Source organism: Panthera onca, chromosome A2 (genome assembly GCF_046562875.1).
Source record: "Panthera onca isolate mPanOnc1 chromosome A2, mPanOnc1 haplotype 2, whole genome shotgun sequence".
In the NCBI taxonomy this organism is placed as follows: Eukaryota; Metazoa; Chordata; class Mammalia; order Carnivora; family Felidae; genus Panthera; species Panthera onca.
Window position 1 is genome coordinate 87,505,741 of NC_138340.1, and position 24,963 is coordinate 87,530,703.

The window sequence follows — 24,963 nt, forward strand, 5'->3', positions numbered from 1 at the left end:
TTTAAATGGACACAACCAGCTAGAGGCTAACATATCTGCACAGCTCCAGACCACTAAATGGTTTTATTAGTTATTACTTCTAAGACTTTTTAAACCCTTGGAAATAATCAACTACTAACCTGATAATGCAGGTTACTCTAGAGGAGACAAAAATTAATGACAACTAAATTTCTAGCCTTCTCTGGCTATCTTAAAAATAAGTATTGTTTTAAAAATATCTGAGATTAAGAAAGAAACTTATTAATGACCATATTGTTAATAACTATATAACTATATGTTACAGCTATATTGTTACTAAAACTTCTCTTTATAGTTGACAGTATGAGAATACATATACTCCATTGGTATAGGGTATTCTATCAGATTTGGTGATTTTTTTGTGGAATAGTTCATTAAGGAATCAGAAAACTTAGTACAAAGCCTTGACTAAGATACTTTTCTTTACTCTTTTCCTCAAACCCCTCCAGTGACTTCCTGTAAGCAATAGAATAAAATCCCAAGTCTTCAGCATAAATTTCAAAATCTACCTCGTTGCCTACATGTTTTCATCTTCCATCACCCCCTCCCTCACAATAAGCAATGCATCTACTTCTCTACTTTGTCTACAGGTACTTATTGAGAATATACTATGTACAAGGCACTTTATTAGGTGGTAAAAGTACACCAATGAAAATACTGTGTCTTTCTCTTATGATGATTACATTTGATGAGGAGATATCAATAAAATGACATAATCTCATGCGTAATATTAAATTGGGGTTTTATGAAGCAAAGTTAAAAGGTGTAATTGGTGATGCCATTTGGGGCACTGGTTTGGCTTGTGAAGGTCCCCAGAAAGCCCTTTCTGTGTAACTGACAGTCAATCCTAAGGTTAGCATCATTTAGTCAGGTGGAACATTCTAGAATTGGGAAATATGGCATACCTCCTCCACATGGTAAGACCCTATTTGTATAATCCATCTAACTTACATATTGCCACTTCAGAAAAACAAAGTCAGAACCCACCATCACAACTAACCTTTCTCTGTCACAGAATATGTCACAGCCTGACACATTATAATTGCTGGCATTTATGCCAATTTTTCCTCTAGACCTTGAATACCTCCAGAGAAATACTCTTCATACTTATATTCTCTAATATTTATTCTTTGGGATTCTAAGAGATACAAGAGTGAATAACAAATCCCCATTGCTTTTAGAGTTTAAATTAGAAAGGGAGGGAGATACTGAAATAAATCTGTTATTCTCTTTGATCCATGCTATAGTACAGACCAGCCAAAATGAAACTGAATAATGAATAACAGCCTTTTGTGGTAGAGACAGAAAATTAACAAGCATGAATCCAAATAAATATTTTGTATATTGTGATAAAATTTAGTCTGTGATGATTTTAAAGAGAACTACTCAAGTAAAGGTTGGTAAAAAGCAGCCCCAAAATACTAAGATAGCAGCAATGAAAAATAATAATAGGAGTGGGATCAATCACCCTGTGAATATAAATCCACTGTCAATAGGATTGTGTCCATCAAAGAGCTGCTGCTAACTAAATTTATTCCATGGGCAGTCACTAACTTGAGCATTTCTCCTCTTCTATAAAATGCAGAGCTTGGATAAATTTGAGTAGCGTTTTCTAAAGTGTCTTCCAGACAACTTTCCGAAATGTTTATACTAAAAAGTAATTTTTGGAAGCTCTGGGTTAAATGAAGCTCTCTAAGTTTCTTTAGAATAGAACCTTCAAGAATCTATCATAAGCTAGTGTATAAGGTGGTTCACTAGAGGGCCCATTATATGCCTTTCTCAAATCTATTTGAAACATGAAGCCTATGCATCATTTATGTAGTTACATTTTTTGATAAAAGACATAAAAAATAGGGTGCTATGAAATAGAATAATTTACTATAGATTAGGTGGTCTGGGAATACCTCTGTGAGATCAGAAGTGTGACACGAGAGATGAAAAGAAATCATGCAAAGAAAGGCATTTCAGAAATAGAACCAGTATGTACAGATGCCCGGATAGCGAAAAATAACTTGGTTCACTTATTTTAGGTGCTGAAAGGCCGTAGTGGATCGAACATATGAAGTGAGAGAGAGGGTCAAAAAAGGCAAATTGGCAGAGGTAGACGAGGGGCACTCTAAGACAGTCCTACTATGCTTATGGTTAATCGATGGACAAGCTTGAGAAAACCTTGATAAGAAAAAGGTCAGCTGAATTAAACAACGTGTTTAATGACATGATTGATTTTTTCAGTAAGTACATTATGTCATGGCAAATCCATAAAACAGTTCATAATCTGGTACTATGAGTAACTCCAGCAGCCTGGACTTAATTCTGAGTGCAATGGAAAGCCACTGAAAACTAAGTGGAAAAGTAATATTCATTCTGCAAAAATTCACTGCAAATGTGCTAAAAACCAGAGATGGGTATTTCTGCCCATTGCTTACCTTGGCACATCTAAAATGTAATGATACTTGATTCTAATGCCAAGTCTGATTTTATACTTAGGTCCAAAGAGGAAGGAAATGGGGAAGAAGAGATTCTCTTTTTGGCAGTTTTAATTCCCCCCATACAGTTTTTTAAAAAATAGTTACACATGCTCAAAATCTTCACTTTAAGACTCCTATTTTCTCATCCCTCCTTTTCATTTTTGTTCTGATTCTACTCTATCCAAAAGCAGAGTGAAAAGAAGACGTGTATAGGCAGAATCTATTATATCTACCCTTTCTCTTATCTATTCTGCATTAATATTATTCTGAAGAATGAATTTTAATTCTATTTTTTTGACACATATTTGAGGCTGGAAAATTGTTTTTCCTTTTGTCTACCCATTCTATATTACTTTCCAGTACCCCGGAAGCAAAGTAAAGAGCTATGCCGCTGCTCTTTCTTGAATGCTGTAAATTTCTTTAAGTAAAAGAGCCCATTTAGAACTGTGTACAGCGCCATCTTGTGACAAAGGAAGTAATTTTTTTTTTTTTTTTTTTTTTTTTTTTTTTTTTTTTTTAGTGAATAGAGCATCTGCACATTACAATCTGCTGCTTTGCAAAATACACACAAAAATTTAGAGGTTTTATAAAGCCAGCAGGCAATGAGGAATGGATATGGGAATCGTGACGTTTTCACACTAATTTTTTCCATGAAAATTTGAGGTCAGAAATGAAAAATAATGACTCTTACATCATTCAATTTGAAAAATCTCCAGAAAGTTATATCCTGCCAACTAAAAAACACTAAAAAAATATGCTAGGTCAATGAGAAGGTGCACTAGAGGTTACATGATGGGCTTACATATTTAGCATCTCCCCAGGGTAACAGTTTCTAGATACTGAATTAAAATTCTCCTCTGCTGGATTAAGTGCTGGTGACAAACATTTCCAAAAGACCCCCTCCAGCAGCAAGCCAAGAAATTACACTCTTGATCTTTCAGAATATAATTCATAGTTAGTACACCATTAGTCTGGACTAAACACACACAATTCTTTATGGAATAAAGGCGTTTCCTGAATATGTGAGTTTGAACAGAGTTCTGATTCAATTGTTATCATGGCCCTTACTCCACTTAGCACTTTTGTCTAGAAAACACATTCTAGAAGTTTGAATTCAACAGAAGAGAAATATTTTCTTTTCAACTAGTGGGAAACAGTTTTTTGCTAAATATTATTGAATGTAAGCATTATGTGAAACATGATCTTCCCGGGTTAGCCATTTGAGTCAAAAAAGTTCTCAAACGTTGTTGTAAGAATCCAGCCTGTCTTGGCCTCCTGGATGGAATAGGATGGCACTCTGTACTTAGTAATTCTTGAGTATGTCTATGAGTAGACTCAACGAAGGAGAGACAGCAGTTTATTAAAAAATGTTGACCATGAAAGCAGAGAACAGAGCATATCTTTTTCCCCTTTCTAATGAAGTAGAAAAAATCCTTGATTAAATAAATTCAATTTATGGCATTCTAATATACAGTTAAATGTTTTAATTTTGTAGATATATTTTTTACAAAAACAATACTTTAGTAGTCTAAAACTCTGAAGGAGACACCAGAAGAAACTGCAGGAAACAGAAATAAAATGGATTTTTTGAAAGGGAATTTAGATCTTAACATCAAGAAAATGACGTAAATTAATGTTGATTTACCACAACCATTCCCATAAGTTGCTTGGGCCCTGATTACTTTTTCTAGACTCAGAAAAAGTGATATATGCATTAAAAAGTTCCTTAATTTCTACTCTTACTCTCTTTGTGGAATGGAATTTTTCTATACAAATAAATGTGGGTTCTGCTATAGGAATTGAACAAAAGAGCTCATTTTTCTAAAGAACTGCTTACTTATGAAGTCTTTTGATAATTCAGACATCTGGACAGCTGTGTTTAATCTCCACTTAGTTTAACTACTTGCATTCAAAGTTGCCATAAAAAATCAAAATGTAAAGCATGGATACTCAATTTCATCTTTAAACAATTTAATATTTTAATGAATCAGCTAATTTAGGCACAAGTATGAGACCTAGGCTCAATTCTCAGGATTACTCCAGGCACTACCATCGTTCCTGGGGAATTAAAAACATTAAAATGGCATCCATAATTTTAACCAGGCCACTAAATCTACTGCTAAAGCACCTTCAAAGGAGAAGAGAAATATCAAACCAATGGGAAAAAACCTATGTAAGTTTGGTACAGAAAACTCATTTTGTACTAACATTTCCACAAAATGTAATTTTAAAAGAACATCAAACCATGGACCACCCCCCCCCCCCCCAAATATCTTTGCTTAAAAGCAACCATCAGGAGAGAGCTTGCTTTCCTGCCTCTACTCACTGCCACGTGAGGGTTTAACAAGAAGTTGGTAGTATGTGACCTGAAAGAGGGTACTCACCAGAACAGGACCGTGTTCTCTGACTTCTAGGTTCCAGCACTGCGAAAAATCCATGTATGTTCTTTTTTTTTTTTTTTTTTTTTTTTTTTTTTTTATTTATTTTTGGGACAGAGAGACACAGAGCATGAACGGGGGAGGGGCAGAGAGAGAGGGAGACACAGAATCGGAAACAGGCTCCAGGCTCCGAGCCATCAGCCCAGAGCCCGACGCGGGGCTCGAACTCACGGACCGCGAGATCGTGACCTGGCTGAAGTCGGACGCTTAACCGACTGCGCCACCCAGGCGCCCCACCATGTATGTTCTTTATAAGCTGCTCAGTCTACAGTAATTTGTTACAGCAGTCTGAATGGACTAAAACAATACCCAACCGCTTTTACTAAAAAAACAACCAAACAAACACGCCCTAACATTAATTTCAGCGAAAGTTGTAAGCACTCTAAATGAATTCAGAAGACACTGTTCTTGGAATTAAAAGCCAAGATAAACTCTTAGTGTTTCCCCTAAACTTAGCATGCTTTCTCTTACCTGCATAAGATCTTCTCCAAGATCTTTCCTCTGGAAGGAACACGTCCCAAAGCCCCTCATTTCCTTCACCTGGTCAGTTCTACATCGTTTGAGACATCAGCATAAACAACACTTAATCCAGATGACTTCTCTGAATCACCCCAAATGAAAAGAAAAAAAAAAAAAAAGAAAAGGTTTGGCATTCCTCTTATGTAGAGCCTCAGTGTACTCGCGTCCTCAAAATACGTTAACACATGTGTATCTCGTTACAAAAGGCAAGGGCATTGCCTTTTTAAATCTTTACGACCAGCACCTCCCATCTTGTGTAAGTGCTAAAGTAGCCAACCTTACCCAATCTAAGGCCCCATCCGAAAGATGCCAAAAGCAGAAACAGGTTGAAGCTGCTTCATCCCTAATGAAAAGCTAAAGGCTTATCTAGGTAATGATTGGTTCAGCTGTTCACCAACTCAATTCAGCTGTTATGCCAGACTAAGGTTGGAATGGGAATTGTTATGTAATAGTTTCATTCATTCATTCATTCATTCATTCATTCATATTTTCACAGATACTTACTGAGTTCGGGCACTGTGCTAACTGCAGGGTATACAATAGTAAACAAAACAGACATAGTCCCTCTTCTTAGAATAAGTGTGCAAGCCATATTCCTATTATGTATTCCCTTGACTGGAGTCTCACAAAATCCAGATAAATATAGGAAAGGGGAACAGACTAGGAAAGTTCAGAAATCCAGATAAATGTAGGAAAGAGGAACAGAACTAGGAAAGTTCAGAAAGCAAGCTGTCATATTTTTAATTTTTTTTTAAGTTTATTTACTTATTTTGAGATAGAGACAATGTGAGCGGGGGAGGGGCAGAGAGAAAGGGACAGAAAATCCCAAGCAGGCTCTGCATTGCCAGCACAGAGCTTGGACGCAGGGCTCAAACTTACAAAACCGTGAAATCATGACCTGAACCGAAATTGAGAGTTGGATGCCTAACCGACTGAGCCACCCAGACACCCCATCAAACTGTCATGTTTTCAACACTATGTGCATGCTTGACAAGGGGGAGTAGTGGAGTGTTTGAAAAGCTACCTTGAACCAAGCCTCTTTCTAAAAATTTAGGAAAACTAAGAAAAAGAAAGTATGAGTGTCTAACCTATCTTGAGAAAACCTAACAATTGTCTTATCTCTCTATTTGAACTCAAAGTAAATGATAGATGAGCAAAGGAGTCCCTTTATAGAGGTTTCACAGCTAATAACTTAAAAAGAAATAATAGGATTTAAATAGCATCACTTTGCTACGTCTTAATGGATGTAGGCCCTGAGCATCAACGTCTACTCTCATGAAAAGAGAGACAATCAGTGTTCCTGATGAAAAAATATAACAACATCTGTAGTCTTGTCAAAAGGATAGAATCTGGGTTGAATCAAGACTTCAGATTCAGCTGCCAATTATCAAGAAGTACAGGGGCCTCATCAACATCTTGATGCATATGATGAGTCTCCAATCTGTTAAAATCTAGTCTGTGGGAAGTTCTAAGATCAACTGGTCCAGTTTATCCCCAGATAAATTGTAAGGAAATGAAGGGATGAAGAGAGAAATTAATATGAAAGGAGAATGAAAAGGCATATCAAACTTTCAACATGGACAACACTAAATTGTAATGTTCAGGGTGGCCTAGAGGGTGACAAAATGTAAAAGAAAACAAGGAAGTGATTTTTTTTTAATGTTTATTTATTTTTGAGATAGAAACACACCATGAGTGGGGGAGGGGCAGAAAGAGAGGGAGACACAGAATCTGAAGCAGACTCCAGGCTCTGAGATGTCAGCCCACAGCCCTACACGGGGCTTGAACGCGCAAACTGTGAGATCGTGACCAAAGCTGAAGTTGGACGCTTAACCAACTGAACCTCCCAGTGCCCCAGGAAGTAATTACTGTAAAAAGGCTAGTTGTTTCGTTGGGGAGAGCAAGTACTTGTGATTGAGTTAGGCCACAAGGGCAGACTTGCTGGCAAAATTTAATTTCTTGACCTGGTTGATAATTACAAGGTTGTTTGCTTTATAATAATTCATTAACTTTATACATTTACTTATGTACTTGAAAGGAAGACACTTTTAATATGCTATTATATGTTAAGATGAAAGGGGAGAATGAGAAAATGAGAGAAGCATTAATTGTATTGTGTTAGGATTGTGAATTACTGCCTGGTTAGAAAAAGCCTCTGGAACACTTACATCTTTTATGAAAACATAGTTTAACGTAAACATTCTCTACTACTGTGAAGGTTTTAAAAAAGATTCTGTTTTTTAAAAAAAATTCTATTATATTCTATTTTACATATTCTATTCTATATCTATGGTCTTGGTTAACTGATTAGTACTGTGAAAAAGAGTAAATCTGTTAAGGTTACACAGTTTTTGTTCTGCGTATTGTTTGCTGTGTGAAGCAGCAACAATGGAGAAGACGAAAATTCAATTCAGACTACTGACCAGGCAATATACGTCTTTCCGTGGTGATCTGAAATAAATAAATTGAATATAGGTTGGATCAATTTAAGATTCTTTCCATTTCAAATGCCATATTTCTAATTAAAGGTGGCTCAAACAATGCAAGTTTAATACGTGACATAATAAGAAATCCAGAGCAGATGGTTCTAGAGCTAATTCAGTGATGTCAGCTCCTTGGCCTGGCGTCTCTCAACATTCATTTGATGTCCATAAAATGAGTACTAAAGCACCAAGCACCATAATTTGCACAAAACATTTGAATGAGAAAGAGATTCTCCTTCTATATGTCTTTATATCACTTTAACTCTCCAGAAGAATTCTCAATATCCCTGATCCAAATCAGGCTGAAAGTAGAGAAAATGAATCTCTGGCATTGTTAGCCTTTAGTAAGGTAGGGTTTGGGGTGGGGAGTTTCTCTACCAGGGAGGAATTAAAGTGATTGAAAATAACATTTGCTAGGCAACTACTAGAATCTGGAGTAATAGTTCTTTGTCTAAAATACAGAACTTCCATAATCAAACCCTATGGATTGATTATACAATTTTCTACATGCTGTAAAAATATAAGAAACAAGATTTAAACTAGTCTAAATATGCAGTGTGATGAGTCCCTTTGTCTACACCAGTCATTTCTCAAACCTCACACACATAAAAACACACAGGGCACTTGTTAAATGTTCCAGTCTGAAAGATCCTAGGGTATCTTTACTCTCTATATAGAATTGAACTCAAAAAAAAGAATTGAACTCAAAGACAAGAACCAGATGGTCGTTTGTCCTGAGCCCATAGTCTGGAAAACATTCTACATTAGTGACTATTAATAATCTCAAAATAATTAATCATAATGTTCTTAACCAGTGTCTCAAGGTGCTGAAAACCTCCAGAACCATGCTTATTCCAACCCCATGGCATCATTAGATGGTCTCTGAGGTTGTCTTCCCCTGCTGTTAGACTTTGCCTTAATTAGTTAACCTGGCTCACCACAGACACTTGGTCATCATTATTCAGCCAAATCTCTGAAGTTGGACATAGGTCCCTGAATGCTTCTGGCCTAATGCCCTCCTGCTATAAACAAAAATTGGCCAGTGCCTCACCCTCTCACTAGTTTTAATTAATTAAAAGCTCCCAAGTTATCAGGAAGTCATACGCTCAGCATGCTCCCGTGACAGCACAACTTATCAGATTACCCTCTTCCTTAGGAAAGCTAATACCCCATATTGCTAAATTATTTCCTGTCTTTGTTTCACATGCCAAGGCTTTACTTTTCTCCCCCACCCTGCCTGATTTAGGATGCCTTAAAGCTCTCAAATCTTTTTCTTTAGTAGCATAATCCATGACACATAGACAGTGTCTTTTGATATTAAAAGAAATCACGATTTTCTTATAATGACCAAATGAAATCACATCATTGATATAACAAAAGGATACCATAATAAGTGCAATCAATTTCCAGTAGCACACTGGTTTTACCATTGTGGCCTCTGGCACTGGCTCCATCTCAATGTCAGCTGTTTTTCCCCTTTATGTCTTTCACCCCAAAGAATGCTCATAGGCTGCATATACTATGCATCCATTATTCAACCAGTTGTAAATGCAAATAGAAATTTTGAAAAAGTCAATACTTTAGTGCCCCACACTCCCATCAAAGAGACAAATGCCCAGAAAGAAAATGTGGTTTAATGATGTAAATCCATAAAGAAGAAGTTTTTTCATTCGTTTGTTTTTAGATTTTATTTTTAAGTAATCTCTATACCCAACATGGGACTCAAACTCACAACCCGAAGCTCGAGAGTCACACGCTGTACCGACTGAGCCAGCCACATGCCCCAGGGAGGAATCTTACGCCTTCTAAGGATCTATGATTCTACAACACCCTATGCTGATACCTACAGTAGCATTTCCAGAACTATATGCTTTTTGGTTCTCAAGGCTTATAATGGGTGCTACTTTATGTGAGGGCACCAACTGTCATCTTTCACCTTTGAAATTCAACATGTAGCACAGTACCTGCGCCCAACATATATACTCAGCAGATCATTCTCTTTCCTCCTACCTTTTCTTCCACAATGCAAAAAAAAAAAAAAAAAAAATTATATTTTATAGAATATATTATAAATATTACTGACTCACCTCTTTTGAGCTCTACTCTGACTCATACGATGAATTTGATATCACTTTACAGAAATGATCCAATATTAAGAAGACAAAAAGTTCAATTTTTGTCTGATTGATTTTATTTGTTGCTGAATCGTGCAATTTGATCTAGTCTTCGCACACCAGTTCCCCAAAGTTAACTCAATCATAACTCCCCAAATGCCAAATTCAGGTGAACTTTTAGTTTTGAAGAGTCTTGAATGTATCACCACAAGATTTTCTACATATTATATTTATAATTAACTTTAATATTCTCATCTGGCTGATGACCAAGAAACGGCAGTCTCGCTCAGCCACGAGAATACTATTCTCTGTCAGTTTTTCAAGTTCTCTGCCAGTGTTTCCTAGACCACTCACAGAAGGTTCAACAGTGAAAAGAAAGGTTAAGTTGTCAAATGTGTGAAATAAATTTTGGCTACACAAAAACTAGACACTTAAAAACCTGCAGGACTTCATAGTTGAAAACGTGTGGATGTACATGTTCAAACTCTAACGTGGTCGGAGTGTATGGATGTGTAGGGATAATATCATTTGAGCACGAGCGTTATTTTGTATGATTTTACTTCAAAAAATTATTTTCAACTGTTCTGGAAAAAAAAATTGGAAAATTCCCTTTGCCATTGAAACGTGGTCTGGAAAACACAACATTCCCAAGTCTGGGGTGTGAGGAGCTTCTCAGCTTCGAGCACAGGTGGGCACACTGCATTGATGGTTGGAAATTTGCTGTTACTATCCTGGGGCAGCAGGATGATGGTCAAGGTGGGAGCTGGTTCACAGCAGGAAAGATGGGATCTTCTGATCCAGGCAACCACAGAGATGAGAGATGTGGAGAGCCAGGATGCATGTAGAATTACTCAGGAGAGCAGAGGCTAAAAAAGGAACTGTCTGTGCCCCAAATGTAGGGAATTCCAAAGACGTGGAGTTCTGTGACTTTGAGAAAACCAGTTTTAACATGAGGCCATATAGTATGTATGCAGCCAGGATACTATTTTTCCAAAGTAAAAGTCTAAAAGACACAATTCTTCATCTTGTAGATAACTGCTAAGGGCGAAAGGCATAGGAAAGCAATTGTCAACTGAAATACTTGCAACTGTGGATTTTTTACCTGACCTCTTCTGGATGCACATAATTTGTCTTTGAGATTCCTTTATTAGAGTTTCTCAAAGTACAATTCCAAAACCACCTGCAACAGAATCAGTTTTTAAGAGGACTTCTAAAAAAATGCCAATTCCCAGCTTAGTTCTGGTCCAAGATGGCGACACAGGAAGACCCTGAACTCACCTCCTCCATGGCCACACCAAATTCACACCTATTTTATAGAGCAGTTTCTCCTGAAGAGAAACTGAGGACTCACTTAACTGCTCTGTACCATAAAAAGTAGAGAAACCACACAGAGAATAGCAAGAAAGAGAGACAAACAGTATTAAAAGGAATTCCCACCCCACATGCTGAAAACTACAGCAGGGAGGGGTAGTACTGAGGCACTGTGAGTAGACTCATATACCCTGGGGCACACGAAAAAAGCCACCACTGAATATAGGATCTAGCCCAAGAACTCCGCCAAACTGTTGGGGAACTGCTGGAACCCTCTAGTTCAGAGGGGCAGCTGAGCACCATGGTTTATGTACCCCCCTCCACCCAGATAGTGCAGATGGATCTCCCCATCATAGCTGGCCTACCACCTCAGTGAGCCCCAGGCCCCTGGCCCATACCAGCTCTGGACACACTGGAGCCTAGAAAAATAAAAAAAAGCCATGGTTTAAAAGGGCACCTAGAATATAAGGGATCCAGCTCTAGAAACCTACCAAACGGCAGGGGATGTGCTGGAACTCTTTCCAGATTGGAGGTGCTGGTAAGTGCCATGGGTGCCACTTCTCCTCCACCTTGAGAGTGCAGGTGGGAACAGGGTTCCATCCTCCAGAGGTGGCCTGCTGCCTCAGTGAGACCTGGGCACCTGGCCCACACCAGCCAAGTGCCAAACAAGCCAAGTTTGACAAGAGCAAGTCGAATATAAACAATTCAGCTCTAGAACTCTGCCAAACTGTGAGGGATCTGTTGAAAGTCTTCTCTCTCCAGATCAGAGAAGCTGTTGAGCACCACTGTTTACATTCCCACTCCACCTTGATAGTGTAGACAGGGGCAGAGGCTCAGTGCTACCGCCAGCCCACATCCCCAGGCATAGCCCAAGTCAGCCCCAGCCAACCCACCAAGGCTGCCCCAGTGCACACAAACGGGGACACACCTACTCAGTGCTCACTACAGCTCTAGCTGTCTCACCAAAGTGACACAGGGGCAAAGCAGTCCAGGCCCGCACCACTTTGTCTCCAAACAGCTGAGCACCCCTGAACCCCTAGCTCATGCCTGCTTCAGCTCCAGACGCCCTACCAGGGTGCATGCAACACCCTGGGCACCCCAGCTCTCATTCACTTCAGCCTCAGCTATCCTGCTAAGGTGGCCTCTGCATGGAGAGCCCTGGGACCCCTCAGCTTACACCCACTTCAGCTTCAGCTATCCTGCCAGGGTGCTCTCTGCCCAGAGAGCCCAGGGACCACCCCAGCCCACATCTACTTCGGCTCTGGCCATCCCACCAAGGCAACTTCAGCACAGAGTGCCCCAGGAGCCCTGGCTACTTGATATTTAGAATGACAGATCTTGAATCCCTTAAGGTTGCTCAGTGCCATGTACCGATTCATAATGAAGTGTGTGTGTCTATGGTGGGCTTTGGGAGCAATGGATGGGCCAGGAAGAGTGTTGAAGTTTGATAGACCTAATAGTCTGGGAAATGGTTATGAAAATGGTAATTTTCTTGAGGCTGGGGAGCGTGGCCATCAGATAGAGGGTCAGAGAGAAGGTAGAGGAATGAGTACCAGTGACTGACATGACTTATGTTCATGGGTGCCTGATGGCTATGCTTCACTACATAATTCCCTCTGGAAAATCAACCCTTTATGGAGATCCTATGTTCAGGAACTACTATGAAAAGTAAACTACATAGAGGGAAACATAATGTAAAATGTACATTTAAATTTAAATAAAAAGTTAGTATTTTTAGGAGTGTGGTATCCTTTTAGAGCCCAAATATCTTGTGGCTCGGTATTTTGGATTATTTATCACCACCATTCACTCTCAAACTGATATATAACTGTAACTGAACAAGCTGTAATCACCAGGTTAAGCAATTTGAATAAACTAGCAGTTAACCTAATTTCTTAAAATATCTTATCTTCTGTGCACATTAGTCTTGGAACTTCTCTCTTCAGAAACATAAATAAAATTTAACCGGAGACAGTACATAGTGAAGGCTTTCTACTCTATTAAAATTTGCCTCCAATGTTAAGCTTATCTGTTAAAGAGAATGTTGAGAGGAGGTATGATTTTTGACACTTTTTTGATTTCACAAAAATGGTAATATTTTTCTGTTCTAAAGTTAAATTTTTAATTAGGAGATAAAAAAGATTTTTTTTTACTAATTATATTGCTCATTATATTTACTCCTCAGAAGATTCCTAAAATGGGGGGGGGGGGAGGCGAAAGGAAACAGACTTTAAGCACAATTACATAAACAGCAAGGACTTATTTACCAATATGTGTTATTTCCATGCTTTTCTTTTCTTTCTTCCTTCCTTCCTTTCTTTCTTTTTATACAAAATTTTATATCAAGTGTTATTTCCAAATGGATCAAGAATGGCAAGGAATAAAATGGAAGAGCGAAAACGTTTCTTATTGCCTATTACTCAGTTCCCTTTCCTAGAGGAAACAACAAATATATATAAATCTTTCCAGAGACAATTTTTTATGTTCTTAATTTATTATTTTCTAAAATATATGTAAACATAAATACAAATGCATATTGTATATATATATTTTTTTCTTCTTTATTACACAAATGGTTATATATATCTTAGGTGTCATTTTAAAATCAACTCATTCCTCTACCAAATTTAAGCAAAGTTTTATTGTAGAAACAAGCATACATTATAAAGTTGATAAGTACAAGTAACATGCAGAGAAATTTTGAGTCATAAAACCAATTTCATTGATTTTCCCATGTTTCTTAGATTGTGTAACCCCTCTTCCTAACTTACTCTGATTCATTGACGATTTTTAGTAGGAGCGCTCAGATTTATGAAAACTTCTTTGTGTGAGCTTAAAAATGAAATTCTGCCTAATATTCTCATTTAAAAAAAATTTTTTTAATGTTTATTTATTTTTGAGAGAGACAGAGACAGAATGCGAGTGGGTTGGGACAGAGAGAGAGGGAGACACAGAATCTGAAACAGGCTCCAGGCTCTGAGCTGTCAGCACAGAGCCTGATGCGGGGCTCGAACTCACGAGCTGCGAGATCATGACCTGAGCTGAAGTCAGATGCTCAACCATCTGAGCCACCCAGGCGCCCCCATAATATTCTCATTTTATTTCCATATCAAATTTATCTTTGCATCCTGTTGATCAGCCTTTTCTTGGAGCTAATAACTTAGGAATTTCAGTTGACCTGAGTCATTTTATAGTTGAAAGGCTAAAACCATTTGTGTTAGTAAATCAGGCCCAAGATATTCTTAGGTATCACACAAGGAAATTAGGATTTCTACCAGGCTGAAAAACTAAACTTCTCTTCCTCTTTAATACACAGTGAATGATCCAACAAATATTGGTGAAAGTAAATTTACAGTCTTTTTTTAAAAGAATCAGTTGAATTTTCAAATTGCATAGGGAATATTGATCTAAAAAAAGACAGGAGACTGCTTTATTAAAAAAAATACTGGCTCCTACTCAAGTATCATTGTAACTCATTATATCTACTTGTATCTGTTTATTATTTCTCAAATAACAAAGGGTGTTTTGCTAGCTCAGCAGAAATTTCTCCTATTCCCTTCACCAAATCTATAAACCTACTTGAGTCTATCTTCTATTACAACTAGAATAATGTTCAGGTTCCTGTCAAATGTGAATCTCTCCAGACATCTCTGCATTCCTTTTAACTCTTCACTGCCTTGCTCTCTGCTCTGTCTTAAATCATCAGACTCTTCCTCACCATTGGATTAGCTAATCAACATTCTCCCATTTTTTAAAAGTGTGTACAGAACACGTCTCTGCTCCCACCCCCCAAATACCATATCCCAATCCAGCAATTACTCAATTTTTCTTCTCCCTAGAGGAAAACATGGTACTTGACCTTCTTTGAATCTGGTTTCATTTCTTTCTAAGAACACCCCCCCACCCCGACGCAGAATACCTATTTTCTTTCTGTTCTTGAGTTCACCCAAACTTTATCTCCTAAAGCACGTTGCTCTCTCCTTAGAATGTTCTTTCTTCAGCTGTTTCCAAAGTTTCATCTTTAGAACATTTTCTCAGAGATCATCCTTCCTTGATCACATTATGCAAATAAGTTGTACCTCCTTCTCCAGCTCTCTGCTGACAAATATTATTTTTTTTTAAATATGTTTATCTATTTTTGAGAGGGAGAGAGAGAGCACTCACAAGCAGGGAAGGAGCAGAGAGAAGAAGACACAGAATCCAAAGCAAGCTCCAGGCTCTGAGCTGCCAGCACAGAGCCTGACCCGTGGCTCCAACTCACAGACCGCGAGATCGTGACCCAAGTCGAAGTTAGACATTTAACCGGCTGAGCCACCCAGGCGCCCCTAAATATTCTTACCTTGCCATTAACACTGCCTCCAACTCCCAAATGCATGTATTTCCTTCCTTATTTATGTTGTCTTTCCTTCTAGAATATAAACTACATGAGGGTAAGTTCCATCACCTACCTAGTATCTAGGAGATAACAGTCACCTGCAATAAACAATGGATAAATGAATAGATTGCTGGAGGTTCACTGGAGAAATTGATATAGATATGGTTTCTATCTTGTCTGGTCTCATGGACTGAACTTGAGCTTTTGTGGCTAAAGGAGAGAAATCCAGATTTTCATGTGAGTCTTCAGAAGCAATCTGGTAAGATATGATTAGAAGCTAGGACAAAAACATATATGAGAATCTCAAACTATAAACAAAAACCAAAAAAACTGTTTTAAGGTCCAGTAGACAGAAGCATAGTTATGACAGGGGAAGAAAAAGCTTGACACTTCAGGTCTAGAGAGCATCCAAAATCAGTCACAGACAGGCAGTAGTTACTGGTTATTATCCAGTGGCTTTATAGCCAGAGAAGTGGATAAGCGAGAAAGGGAAAACTGGGGTGGATATAGCAGAGTGATATTGATAGACTGATTCTGGACATACATGCAAACCTCCTTAAACAACTCTTAAAAACAATGGGCTGACACTTTGAGTGGAAATAATTTCTTTCAGTGAGATTAGTATGGGTGAAACTTGCCATAATTTATTCATGTATATTTATACATTTATAAATATATTTATTTATAAACATATTTATTTATGATTTATTCATATATACAGATATATGCTAGACTTTTACTTTTACTTTTACTAGATATATGTATACACACATACATGTATACATATACACATACATATGTACATATGTATATGTGTGTGTGTGTATATATATATGTGTATATATATATATATATACACACACACACACATATATATATATATATATACACACATATATATATATATATATATATATATATATATATATATATATAAAACTACCTAAAAGTAAAAGTCTCATAGAAGTCTAGGACATCTGGGACATCTGGGGTCCACTGGTTAGGACCACAAGTGAGGATCAAGTTTCATCTTGGAGCATCATAACCATTTCTTCACCATTTTTTAGTGTATTTTGTGCTATCAGTTTCCTTGATCAACGTGTCGCTGTTTTAGTACTACTTTATCAGGAAAGGCTGTGTCTAAGGTTATCAACCAGGCCAAGGAACAGTTGAAAGCAGAATTGCTTCAACTGCAGAATGTGTGACAGATGCCTGGGCCCCGATGAAAACTGTAAGGAAGCTCACCCTTCTCCCCATAGATCATGTCCTTTCCTTTCCATGGAATCTATGTATAGCCTCCCAAATCTAATTTTGTAATATTTCCAGTTACGTCAAGAGTGATTTGAATGCAGTTAGAATTTTAATATGATCTAAATAAATAGCATAACAAAGGCAGTTTTTCTGGGAACAAAGAAGAGCCTGACAGTGACAACAAAGTTAGAAGACAGATATGTAGAAGTCTGATTTTCATATTCTCCTTGAAGTTGGAATAATTATAGTTTGAAGTGTTTAACTTCTGTGATATTTATTAGGGTTAGAGTACATGGAACAAAGCAAACATCATGTACTCACAATGCATAATTATGGCCAAAAAATGATCTTTCTTAGGCAGTGCATAGAATAAAATTAATTCATACCCAGAAAAAAAATCCGTATTGACAATTCAAGCACAGTTCATCCATCTCAATAATGATGTAGAGAAAAGAATGACCATCTTCTTTAACTAGAAAACAAACATAAATTATAAAGAATGCTCACAGGTTTGGTTTTAAATTGCAGGGGATTTACAAAGATCTGCTATAATCTAGGACTAACCAGTCCTTCGCTTAGAAGAAATGTAAACCATAGGATTCTCAGAGGAAGAATGCTTTGATGTTTTTAATAAGATTGTCTGAAAAACTATAAAGAAGAAGGAAAGGAGATATATTATCAGCCACAGTGAGTAGAGAAGAAAATTAGTGGGCCTCCTACCTCTCCTTATTAAAAATTTTGCTTAGTCAAGTTTTTACTGTTTTCCACAGTATGGTTGACAAGATCTCTTGAAAAAATCTGAAAATAAAAGGATAAAACACCAAGAGACTCAAAGGAAATGTCAGTGTACTCACAAAGGGAGTAATAGTATACAGTATTTATTACACTGGCTGGTGGGCTTGGGAGTATTTATTTTACTACACACTTTATTTCAAATAAACATGCTTATGTGTATCTGGGTACATTTTTCTTGCATTTTTGTTTGTAACAACAATTATTTCATAATAATAGAGAAAAAATTGGAATGCAAGTTTCATTTACGTATTATAATCATAACTGTTTATAAACAACAATAAAAATCTTACTCATAGAAAAAACTACAAAAAACAATACCAAAATAGCAATGGTAATTGACTTGCATTTGTGGGAATGCAGATGATTGTTTTTCCTCCCTTTAAACATTGTTTGTAGTTTCGAATTTTCTCTGGTGAATATCTTTTCATACAATTTTTTACTTATTTCATACATATAAATACAAATAATAAAAACTGGCATCTGGATAAAAATGGAGATGAAAGGGGCACCTGGGTGGCTCAGTCAGTTGAGCTTTTGATTTCAGCTCAAGTCATGATCTCATGGTTCGGCTCGTGGGTTTGAACCCTGCATTGGGCTCCACGCAGACAGTGAGGAGCCCGCTTGGAATTCTCTCTCCCTCTCTCTCTGCCCCTTCCCCACTTGTTTTCAGTAAATAAATAAACAAATTACTTAATTAGTCTTTAAAAAATGGAGATGAAAACTATGTTTACACAAAGACCTTCACATACTTGTTCATATGCTTTATTTGTAATAGCTAAACACTGGAAACAGCCCCCATGTCCTTAACGGGTAAATGATTAAATCAATTGCGTTAGACAGCGGAATACTCCTCCACAATAAAAAGAAACAAACTGTTGATATGTGCAACAGCCTGGATTCATCTCAAGGTCATTATGGTAAGGGACAAAGCCAGTCTCAAAATGTTATAGACTCTATGGTTTTATTTATATAACATTCTCAAAATAACCATATTATGGGGATAGAGAACATATGACTGGTTGCTGGGATTAGGGATGGCAGTGAGATGGAAAGTGAGGGAGACCGGACTATATAAAAGGGCAGCATGAGGAAGATCTTTGTCGTAATAGAATAGTGGCATTAGCCATATGAATCTACACATGAAATAGCATGATATAGAACAATTCCCACACATTTTACCAGCATCAATTTCCCAAGTTTGATGTTGTACTATAGTTACATACAATGTAAAAATTGGGGGAAAGGAGGAAGGGAACAAGAGACCACTTTATAACATCTGTGCCATTTCCTATGAATCTACAATTATTTCAAGATAAAAAAGTTTCTAATTTTCTAAAATGAGTATTTTTTATAGGGAATAAAGTTTTGTCTATTTTGTTATTTTATTTTTTAATTAAAAAAATTTTTTTTAGATTTCTTTATTTTTGAGACACAGAGAGAGACAGAGCACAAGTGGGGGAGGGGCAGAGAGAATGAGACACTGAATCTGAAGCAGGCTCCAGGCTCTGAGCTGTCAGCACAAAGCCCAAGGCGGGGCTTGAACCCATGAACTGTGAGATCATGACCTGAGCCGAAGTTGGACGCTCAACCGACTGAGCCACCCAGGTGCTCCTATTCTTTTATTTTTTTTAAGCTTATTTATTTTGAGAGAGAGAGAGAGAGAGAGAGAGCAGGGGAGGAGGAGAAAGAGAGTGAGAGAGAATCCCAAGCAGGCTCCTCAATGCCAGCATGGCATGGACCGTGAGATCACAACCTGAGCCGAAACCAAGAGTCAGATGTTTAACTGACTGAGCCACCCAGGCAGCCCTAATTCGTTATTTTAAAAGAGAAAGCACGTAGACACCTTTTACAGACATTATCTTGCTTCCTTCCTTACTACTCTGGCTGTGATGCAGTACAAGTGAAATAAAAGTTAACTTAGAAATCCATCATGGTATTATAAAATTGAAATATAATACCATGGTCAAGACTAAAATTGTGTTGGAACTTTAGGTGAAAACAAAATAAACTTGCTTCTGGGACGACACAGAGCTAAATGTGAGTTACGCTGGTAAATACACAGATGCAGGAAACTTACAATATGGTGAGTAGACAGAAAATGAAAGGCAAAATTGAAATTAAATACATACCTGACAGTACCAATCCCCTCTATGAAGGAAACAGGAAACTAACATAATCAACAACAGCAGAGTCCTAATTTATGAGGGTTGGTCAGACAGAGAAGGCCTCTTTGGGGAGATATTTAAGCTGAGGTTGAAGTAGGTGTCCACACTTGAATTAAGAGGCTCTCTAGGACATTAAAAAGAATTCTGACTTTGTAGGATGTGGCTTTGCCATAAGCAGGAGCGCAAGAATATTTGACACCTGTTTCTACAGGACATTGCTCTATACCCCTCAACTGGAAGACTTCCTGGCTCCCAGAAGGCACGTGAAGTGTGTTACATCAATTCCTCAGGATGAATTCCATTTGTAGGACATCATGGCCAAGTCCTGTGCAGATGGAAAAGGTAATGAGTATGAACAACAACAATAAAGTATTTGAAATAGGACCTATATTTCACCTCAAAATACTGAAATCCAAAATTCAAAAACATTTGAAATAATGTCCTCACAGAATTGTTTTATGACTTTACTTCAACTCTTTACCCCATCTTGGCTTTATTATTCTTCTTTAAACAGAATTCTATTCCTTTATCTTTGGGTCTTGCACTTCAAATATTCCCTTGTAAAGAAAGCTGTAATACCTACAAATAGTGTGTCACTTTTAGTGGATTTCAGTCTGCCTGATTCAAAGAATTTTTTTAGTGCTTTTGTATTAAATGTGTTATATATGTTAAATAATGTTAAGTAAATAATATTATTTAACACTGAAAACATAGTCCAATAATATTAGTAAAATTAATTTTGTGCTATATATGCTGTCAGAAAGTTACATGCTAGGTTGGATGGGTACCTTCGTATGCCCCCCTCCCCGCCAGTCACTCTTGTGGCCACTTCTGAGTCATCTGGTCCAAGTTCCAGAATCTAGAGTGATGATAAATCACTGGGGTTCAAAAATGCTCACTCAGCTTCTGGCTTCAATTAAAGTGAGGAGGATTTTCAGGCTCAGCTTTAAGGCCAACATTTAAAAATAATAGGTCCTTGCTCTCACTGTTGCTGGTGGATATTTTTCTCAGTTTTACAGCAATTCTCAGTGAATACAGGCCTATTGTGTAACTCTATTTAACAGGTAGAAGTGCATAAAGCAGATTAAAATTCAATAAACCTCAAGGAAGTTGTGTATCTACCTAGAGTAATAGCCTGACCTATATTCATAATAGAATTACAAGCCTTGTTACCTCTGAGGGCTTATCTCATGGAGGTATTCACATGTTCTGGAGTTTCATTTCACAAGGTAGTGAGCCTGCCCCCCATCACCACCATTCCTTCTGTCTCCCCCATTGTCAACTACAGTGGGAAATGCGAATAAAAATGTCAGAATGGGAAAACTCAACGTGCTTAGAAAAAGCGGTGGGTTAGGGGGCTTTGTCTCAGTTTTGAAGTCTTCAATCTGTTGTGGCCAAAAGTGTTTCTTTATGCCTGAATTTTTATAGATCAGGGTGATTTTCATTAGGTAATAAAGCTGTCGCAGTGCTAACCCTCTGGATCGTTCTGAAAGCACAAGCACTTTGGGGAAATTCCTAATAAAACATAAAAGCCAAAACAAACTGGAAACTCCAGGAAAAAAAAAAATTGAAAAAACATAAAGAACAATTAAATGGTCCTCTTCCTCAGAGACAGTATTTAAGCCACACAGCAATGACCGTTTTCTTCATTCGTTTAGTGTACTTACTAAAGCCTTGCTTGCCAATTGCACATCTCTGTGTCAGGCAGAAACACAAAGGAAAGAGGAAGAGGGGATGAATATTGGCAGTATTCTCCCTAGTGTAACAGATTATAAATTCTAAAATTAACCATTTCTGTCAAATATGAATCCATGCATTTCCAAATAATACCATGCATTCCCATCGTTAGCTCCACAAATAATTGAGGATATAGTGATTTTGCAATTTCAGTTTAAAATCAGCATTTTTCTACAGGTTTCTGTTTTAGCAGTAATTTTTATAACAAAAATAAATCGAAGAAAAAAAAGGGGGGATTACTTTTTCTTTATTTCAGTACATGACTTAGAGGCTACTGAATGGATCAGCGCGAGTAAAATACCCATCTGTCTTTCTTAAGCATTTCACAGAGTACACTTTTAAAAGTTAAACAAATTTTTTTTTTAATTTATTTATTTTGAGAGAGACAGCATGTAAGCAGGGTAGGGGCAGAGGGAGAAGGGAGAGAGAGAGAATCCCAAGCAGGCTGTCAGCACAGAACCCTATGTGGGGCTCAAACCCACAAACCGTGAGATCATGACTTGAGCCAAAATCAAGAGTCAGATGCATAACCGACTGAGCCACCCACGTGCCCCTAAAAAAGTTTTTCTTTCAATTCAAGTATAGTTGATACACAATGTTACATTAGTTTCAAGTGTACAACATAGTGATTGGACTAGTCTGTGTTATGTTGTGTTCTCCACAAGTATAGCTACCGTCCGTCACCATACAAGGCAATTACAACACTTTGACTAAATTCCACATATTGTGCCTTCCATCCCCATGACTTATACATTCCATAACTGGAAACCTGTGTCTCCCACTCCCCTTCACCCATTTCGCCCATCCCCCCACCCTCCTTCCTTCTGGCAACCCTCAGTTTGTTCTCTGCATTTATGGGTCTAACAAAGGACACTTTTAAAGACAAACTACTGATCTATTAAAGTCACCTAAGTACAGATAAAATGCTCTGTTTCCTAGCTTTCCTGTTTTATAGCCAGTTGATAACTGGTTATGGTCAATTAGTAGAAATACACGGAGAGATGAAAAGTGTGTTGTATGTGTGTGTGTGTGCAATTCTCTTTTATAGCTTTTTATGTTATTTGAGTTAAAGGACAATCTAAAACCTACTGACTAAGGATCATAGGAAACACATCTGCTTAAAAAACAGAAAGAGATGCTGAATTACTGCCAGCATGAGAAACACATAGCTTAGGAAATAGACGTTATAATGTCTCTTACAGGTTTTGGACTTGATCTAGATTCTTCTAAGGAGGGATAAGGACTAATTTTGGATTGGATGCTATCCTCAATTGGGAGCAATTCAGCAATTCAATATTTAATTTATGTTTATAAGGTGGAGAAATAAAGAGGAACTGGGGCTACCTCTTTGGTAAAAAGACAGTAATTACTCAGAAAAAAAGGTGGTTAGTCATTCTATACTTAGGAGGCGGCCTTGGGTACATTCTTTTAAAAACATGATCTGTTATCCTTGCCCCTGTCCTTTCAGAATCATTGTTGATATTCTCTTAGGTATATTATAGTCTCAACAATTACAATGTTACAGAACAACTCATTTTTATCATAGGACTTGTGACTCATGGAGAATATGGACAAGGGTATAACAAGAAAAATACTAACAATTGCAGGTTATATAACTGACTTTGGAAAACAGGAACCAAGTAAAATGTTTCTTAATGTTAAAGTAAGCCCTCTACATGCATTGCTTGCACCAAACTATGCAAAAAATTAAACTATCTTTTTTCTAATTCCATTTGCTGATCCAAAGAAAATCACTTTTGAAGACTCACTGTTCCATTTTAGAAAATTAAGATGATGAATACACTGACTCATACATCACAGGATTAATGAATCAAAGATATAAAGAATACATTAATTACATATATATATATATATATATATACATACACACATACTTAATGAAACAATAGCAATAATCACATATATGTTATTGTAGGTATTTTACATATATGAATTCACTTAATATATATGTATTATATATTTATTATATATATATTTTTTCTTTTTTTCCCAGTGAAAGACTAAGTAACTTGCAAGATCACACATCTAAGTGACAGACATGCTATTCAGACCAAAATTGTCTGTCTCAAGAGTCTGCTTATAGAGGTTACAGATAAATGAAGTTCACCTTTCAAAGAGTCTTAAAAGCACTTGTGTCTAGCGTCCAGGGCTTCTGTCTTGGTGATTCATTTCTATTGATGGATATGGTGCTGAAGTCATAAAGTCTGCCTTAGTTTTTGGAGCACAGAAAAATCTCCAACTATTTGCTCAGATTCCTCTACAACAAAACTGACTTAAGTCTATGAATCAAATAATGGTCTATTAATAGTCATAGAGTCAGAAAATTTGTTGTAGTTCTTCTGGAACTTGCAGATAAAGTATATGAGTGAAATAGTAGACTTCTTTTTTTTTTAAAGTTATTTATGCATTTTGAGAGAGAGAGCATAAGCAGGGGAAGGGCACAGAGAGAGGGAGAGAAAGAGAATCCCAAGCAGTCTCTTTGCTACCAGCGCAGAGCCCAATGCGGGGCTCGAACTCATGAACCGTGAGATCATGACCTAAGCCAAAACTAAGAGTTGATGCTTAACTGACTGAGCTACTCTGGTGCCCTTTCTTCTTTCTTTCTTTCTTTCTTCTTTCTTTCTTTCTTTCTTCTTTCTTTCTTTCTTTCTTTCTTTTTTTTTTTTTTCAAATACCTTCTGTCCACAATCTTTTTCAAAAATTAATTTTTTTATTAAATTTTAGAGAGAGAGCACTTGCAAGTATGAAAGTGGGGGAGAGGCAGAGGTAGGGAGAGAGAGAGAGAGAGAGAGAGAGAGACTTAAGCAGCCTCCAGGCTCAGCACGGAGCTAAGCCAATTCAGGACGAGATCCCATCACTCTGGGATCATGACCTAAGCTGATACCAAGAGTCAGATGCTCAATCGAATGAACCACCCAGGCACACTGCCACAATCCTTTTTATTCAGCCCATTCTATTTCATACTTTGAATAGAATTTCATAGATCTTTTTTCTTATAATTGTATTTTCTTAAAAAAGATTCAAATTCGAAATAATATGATACTGCATTATGACCATAATAGGTATTTAATCATTCTTTTATCAACACAAAGTAACTCAATACATTTTTTCAACAATGAAGAAAATTAGGATAATAGGGTACTATTCCATAACGAATGCTTGCTGAGCACCTGGTAAGTGTCGCAGAACGTGGTCCAGATTCAGTAGATTTAGGTACACGCAAACCTTACCTTATTACACACTGGGTTTGGGGAAAGGAAAAAAAATA